This window comes from Medicago sativa, chromosome 4 (assembly GCF_051527215.1).
Source record: "Medicago sativa cultivar Bolivia chromosome 4, Bolivia_mono, whole genome shotgun sequence".
In the NCBI taxonomy this organism is placed as follows: domain Eukaryota; kingdom Viridiplantae; phylum Streptophyta; class Magnoliopsida; order Fabales; family Fabaceae; genus Medicago; species Medicago sativa.
In genome coordinates this window covers 89,343,309-89,349,846 of record NC_140752.1, presented here as the reverse complement: position 1 = coordinate 89,349,846, position 6,538 = coordinate 89,343,309, and the positions used below count along the sequence as shown (strand labels likewise).

Below are 6,538 nucleotides of genomic sequence, written 5' to 3'. Positions count from 1 at the left end.
AGTCTCTTCTCTACTCTTTCTAGGGTTTCTTTACCCCCTTTTCCCCCAATTCATTTCCACCAATTTCTCCTCTGCCGAACCTCCCCACAAATCCCCAATCCATTGTTCTTCAATCGGTGAGTACAAAAAATCAAAATCACGAAGAAAAAAAATAATGAAGGAAAAGTTTCAAAAAAAAATCGCCAATTTGATTTTTTTGTCGTGATTCTAACGAATTATTTGATCAATTGTTCTTGATTTCAGGTTTGGTCGCTCTTTGATGAATCAACATGTATTCTTCCAGAGGGAGTGGCAATTATGGCCAATCTTACACAGGTCAATCTGCATATGGCCAAAATGTAAGGGTTTTGTATTTTTCATGAATTGTATATTTTTTTTTGAATTAAAACACACTTTTTTTTTTGTTTTGGAAAAAAAATTTGATGTGTAAAAATTGGATTTATATATATAATTTGGTAGATTATGAGGTTGATTTTGTATAGTGTGACTGTAGTTGAGTGCTAATTATTCTGGAGCTTCTGCTGGAGGACATGATGCTGCTCACCATTCTGCAGCTTCGAGACATTTAGGTATATTAGGTAGTTCTCAGGAAGCTGCTGATGTTGGTAGTTATAGTAGGGCTCATGCTTCTGTTGCTCAGTATGGAGGTCTGCATATGGCCAAAATGTAAGGGTTTTGTATTTTTCATGAATTGTATACTTTTTTTGAATTAAAAGACACTTTTTTTTTTGTTTTGGAAATAAATTTTGATGTGTAAAAATTGGATTTTTATATATAATTTGGTAGATTATGAGGTTGATTTTGTAAATTGTGACTGTAGTTGAGTGCTAATTATTTTGGAGCTTCTGCTGGAGCACATGATGCTGCTCACCATTCTGCAGCTTCGAGACATTCAGGTATATTAGGTAGTTCTCAGGAAGCTGCTGATGTTGGTAGTTATAGTAGGGCTCATGCTTTTGTTGCTCAGTATGGAGGACAATATCGTTCTGTTTATGGTGTTTATGGTTCTGCTGCGTTGAGCACCGCACCGCAGGTTAGCATTTTATAAATCTTTCGATACGTTTAATGTGGATGTTTTCTTAATTGTTTTTCCTTTGAACTTCTTAATATGCATTATCTTATGGAATAGTTCTTTATGGAATAGATTATGAAAGTCAGTTAGTTACTTTTGCAGGATTCAATTGCAAGAAATAAAGAGTGGAGCAAAACAACCATTGTAAAGATTACTTCCCATATGCCATCAATTACTAAATGACGCGGATTATACAAAGAACAGCGTAAATCACATACTTAAACACAAATTCTGAAGGTAAATTAAAAAGGAAGAAGCTAGAAATTTTTATTTTATGGTATTGTTTATGTGAGTAGTTATTATCGAGATTTTTACTATTGAGATATTTATGGTTGTGACATTGCTCGCTGAGGTGCCAATTAAAAAGTAGCTAAAAGCACACATATATACGAATGAAAATGCTTTTCTTCTGTCACAATTTGACTTTAGGATAAGTTTGATAGATTTCATGTGAATTGGCTATGTGAGCTTGATGACAGCAAGAGGGCATATGATACAAACATTAATTTTTGAAGTTACTAAAACATGAATTGTGAATTAGTAGAAGATTGTGAATTGGCAGTATATTTTATATATTATAACATATGATGACATGATTCTACAGGGTAGTATATTTTATCTCTATAAGATGAAAACATAAAACTAGAATGATTTTGTTGAAGGTAAAAAATCTGCTACATATTATGAGGCAGAAGGCTACAAATTCCAAATTGGCAGGAGTTAAGATAAATTGTACTACTTATATGATCAAACCCTTAATTGATCCACTTGGTCTTGCCATGTAATCTTCCTTTTCCCCACCCTACTTGATCCTTCTCCACTGCTTCTGCAAACTGAAAGCTTGGTATTATTGTGCAGCTCTTCATTCACAACTCTATTTGCATTCTTCTTTTGTTCTTCAATCCACATGGACTGATTATCTCCCTCCAATTTTTCATCACATTCTGTTAAGGTTACACGGAGAGAAATACCAAAGCCTTCTTCATCGGTTATCTCAAACATTCCATGAAATGAAATTGCAATTGTGCTGGAATGGAATCTATTTGTGCCTGCTGCTTCAAAGGTTTGTTAATAACATTTCAAGCAATAAGAGGATCAAATGCAATTAGTACCTAAAAGTTGTTAATTAAGCTCAATTGTTTTTCTACATATTTGGCAGGAAAGCATGTATGAATCTTGACACATTGAAAGTACGTGTGGCAGCTGGTCTGGATGATGCAATCTCTTTTGTCGTCGATTATTATGGCGTGCAGCCTTCTGTTGCTCATGAGCTGCCTCCTTTGCTCATGAGCTTCCCTTCGTTTTCTTGATTCCAATTTGTTGTTGAGCAAATGCACATTATCATTGTGAATAGGAAAGTATTAAATTATGTTCTGCAACATTTTCTCTTTTTGCACACAAACAATTTGGAATTAAACGAGCTCTTTCCAAATTGAATTAGTGACTATCTTCTCTTTTTGCCCTTACTCTTTCCTTTTCATTGTTGGTTTTGAAGTGAGCTTACCTGAGTTTAAACATTAATAGTTATAATAACTACCATCAATGTGTGACTATGTTTTATTAGCAAATTCCACATTTTTTTCCTCGAACTCACATTTTGTTTTTTCACTTTCTCTGTATTCAGGTTTTCTGAGAGACACAAATTGCCTAGCTTCTGTTTGACGCATAAATTGAAGGGAGCTCCCTGTTATTTTCGTTTCCGTCTTTTAAAGTCAGCTGAGTTGAATTCTGAACCTTCAGGTACATACTCTACTCTAATCTACCTTTTTTTGTTGTTCGTGTAGCTATTATCATTTTAAAGATTGAAGTTTTATGCTGAAAACTAATTGAAATCAAAGTCTTCAAATTCATGAGCAGTAGCTAGCATATTCTTTGAATTCAATATATTCAGAACCCTATCTTTATTAACAGGAAAACACAGAGAGGTTCTCGAAGGACATTACACACAACAGAACCTCAGTCGATGCTTCTACACGGTTATTGGAATTGAAAGTTATATAAAACAAAGCTTCATTTTGTGTCATTGATTTACGACATTCACTGAATTGAGGACTGACTTAATAGAGAGTTGATTCAATCTGTACGAAATGTGACTGATACGACGTTGTTAAGCAAAACAAATCCAATTTCTTCAGCTACAACATATTCTTGAAATCCAACATGTCAACGCAGACGTCATTTTTGTGTTTCAGGTCAAATCTTGATCTCCCTCCTCTCTTCAATTTCTTTCTCATTTTATCGCAAATTCACATTGTCTTCTAACTTATCAATGCGATTTTATATATTTATTTTGAATTTCTTCACAAATTTTTGATTAAAAGTATAATGTGGGTTGCATTTTCATAAGGTGATTTTATGTTTTTGTCAGTGTTTAGTGTTAGAATAGATGTCTTAAGCTGAGCCAAATTCTTCTATTTTATAATTTTTGATGATATTGTTGTCTTATCTGCTGTTCATAGTAATATGCAATTAGTTTTTATCTGCTACGTTGTGAGGAAAATAAAATTGGATATTTTTGTTCTCTAATTAGAAATTAGATTGATTAAGTTATCTGTAACTTATATTATAATACCTGCATTTACATCCTCTGCCTAAACTTTAACTATATAAATGCTTTTCTAAATGAGTTGCTAGCATCATTGATTTATATGTGTCTTCTAAGTTATAACCCATACAATGAAGATAGAAATTCATACAGTGATTAAGCTTGAGTTTGTTGATTGTATTGCATAATTGTAGACATGCCTTCTAAGTTCTTATTACTTGAAATCTGAATTTATTTGTCTTCACCACCCTGCTGTTGTTGCTGTGTAATTCCTTGATGCTTCTTTATCTATTATCATTTTAAAAAGAAGAATGGAAAAAAGAAGAAATTCATTGACATTGCTCTTGAGGATTTAGAGTAAATCTTAGTATTCTGTCTCTTTTATATTTCAGTTGTATTCTTGCACTATCCTTTAATTTTATCTCCTTCATTTTCCATGTACTTTGTTGGTGTATGCATGGTTAGCTTTATAATCTAACATTTGATTACATACAGAAACAATCGAATAAACTGCTCTTTGTGGAGTGATTTTGTTGAAAAAATAGAGTCATATTTTGCAACACATGACATGTCTTCACCATTTATTATGATCTTTCGGTTTGGCAAGTTAAGGAAGTATTTAGGTGCCATTTTAGTTCTAAGGTTATTTTAAATGGAGATTTACCTGAGGTTGATGCATGTAAGAGTGGGTAAGATTAACTATGGTATACAATTTAGTATTCTTACCTGGATTATAGATTATCATGTGCGTATAATTTAATCTTCATGCTAAACTACTGTATAAAATAGGATGAACAATGGCGACCATTTGTGAGATTGAAACAGGTGCTGAATGGTATTTTCGATCATGTACTGAATGTGCATCATTGGTTACTATTGTTGCTGGTGTTGATCGTAATGATGTTACTCAGGGCAAAGTTAATGATGATTCTGTCTTGGTAAAATTCTGCAAATAGCCCTACACATACTGAGTATAAAAACGACCACATGGTAATTTTGATTTCCCCGTTTGCAGGAAGCAACAAAGAATGCAGATTCGTGCAGCCGAAATGAAGTGGTGGAAACTCTACATATTTAATTTCAACGCTTGAAAACATTTTAGAATGATTTTTAATAGCACTGGTCAAAAGTCCATAGTTACTTAAAGAGTCAACTATGGTAGTCATTTGTTCTGCGCCCCTAAACTCTATTTACAAGCCAATTCTTAAGTCAAACAAAATGCCTTATCAAAAATATTAATTTCATTTTATTCATATTAATCTTTATTCTGCGCCCCTACACCCTATTTATAAGCCAATTCTTAAGTCAAACAAAAATGCCCTATATTAAAAATATTAATTTCATTTTATTCATATTAATCTTTATCTCAAAATGTTGGCAATAATTTTATTCCACTTCAACTGCATCCTTTTGTTCTGTGCCCCCCTCCCTATTTACATGCCAATTCTTAAGTCAAACTAAGTGCCCCTACATGCCAATGTCGCAATATCACGGGTTACTTCGAGGGGTGGTTTAAAGATATTGATTAATGACGAGGACGGCGATGATACCGATGTTGCTTCAAATGTGGTCTACAGGGAAGTTTTCCGTAATGTGTATGACTTTTTTGTGTACTATTCATTTTCTTACTTATTGAAACTATTTGCATGTCAACGAACTTCAGTTTCTCTTTTAAAATTATATGTTATGTCAAAGTAACAGGAACTACGTACTAGAATTATGGAACAATAACAAAGTCTATTGTAATTGACATTATGGTTTGATTTACGACAATTTTTACATTCAAGCAAACTACATTGTTTTATTTTTACAGTGAATATTAGCTTCTTAAAATGACCCGTGCGGTAGCACGGGTCGATGGTCTAGTATTTTTAAGTATATTAAATTTGAAGAATTTATATAAACCTTCCCAAACTTCCATAACCCTCATCTAAACCTTCCCAAACTTCCATAACCCTCATCTAATACAATTTTTTTTAGGGAATCTAATACAATTTTTTAGTTTCCCGAAATGAGGAGGGCTTTATATTTTGAAGAAAAATAAGTCTCTCCTCCCAATGTCCTCTATTTCTTCCACTTACTTTTTTTTTCCAAACCCTCCACTCTCTTTCCCTCCAAACCTGAAAACAAAACCTTAAGGAAGACAAACTTCCACAACCACGAGTTAGAAAGATATACACAAAATATAAATTGTGAGTCCTACCAACAAACAAGTCCATTTATCATTAATTATTTTCATATTTATTGTGTTTTTATCTCTACAAATAAAAGAAACTAATGAGATCCAAAATAGAGAAGATCTTGACTCCTCAACTAGAGCACAAAACATCTACACTCCAAACTCTCTAAATGGACTCAAAGGACCGGTTATTTGTACAATATTGTTAATTTCATCAATTTTCATTTTTAAGCATTAGTTGCAAGAGTTAATTGGTAACAAAGATCAGGTATGCAATTCGAGTACGAGAAAACTACTTGTACTCATGGAGCATGTTACTCATGGAGAGGGAACAAGAAACTTGAACATATTGAACTATAACTATAAGTGGTTTGAATTAAATGATAAGAAGTTGAAAGTCTTAAGAATTATAGATAAAGAAGTAAATATTAATCTAACAACTGACTATTAATGTTTGACATAAAAAAAGGGATTACAAAAGTTAAAATGTTATTTTCTACAAAAATAAAAATAGATTAGGTGAATTTCAGTTGTATAGTGTTCTATGGGGAAAATTCTTGGGTGGTCTTGGACCATGAATATGAAATTGGTCACATCTAATCAATGAATGACACCCCACAACAATGAGAGAGAGAAAAAAAACTAAAAAAAGAAGAAGAAAGAAATTGGCAATGCTTTGGTGTCTAGTGACCAAATCAAATTTTTTGGTCATGTGACCACCTAAGACCTTCTCGTTCTATGG

The 6,538-nt window shown here is 32.8% G+C and overlaps 1 long non-coding RNA gene across 2 annotated transcripts; it reads left to right on the top strand.

Annotated features, from left to right (window-relative positions):
• Nucleotides 1-223: 223 nt before the first annotated feature.
• LOC146933468 (uncharacterized) lies at nt 224-3,409 on the top strand. 2 transcript variants are annotated; one of them, XR_015007476.1, is made up of 8 exons: nt 224-338; nt 494-666; nt 821-1,033; nt 1,175-1,309; nt 1,735-1,916; nt 2,025-2,135; nt 2,232-2,812; nt 2,984-3,409. It is a non-coding gene; the product is annotated as an uncharacterized LOC146933468 (long non-coding RNA). The 2 variants fall into 2 exon arrangements; XR_015007477.1 differs by lacking the exon at nt 1,735-1,916.
• Nucleotides 3,410-6,538: the final 3,129 nt, after the last annotated feature.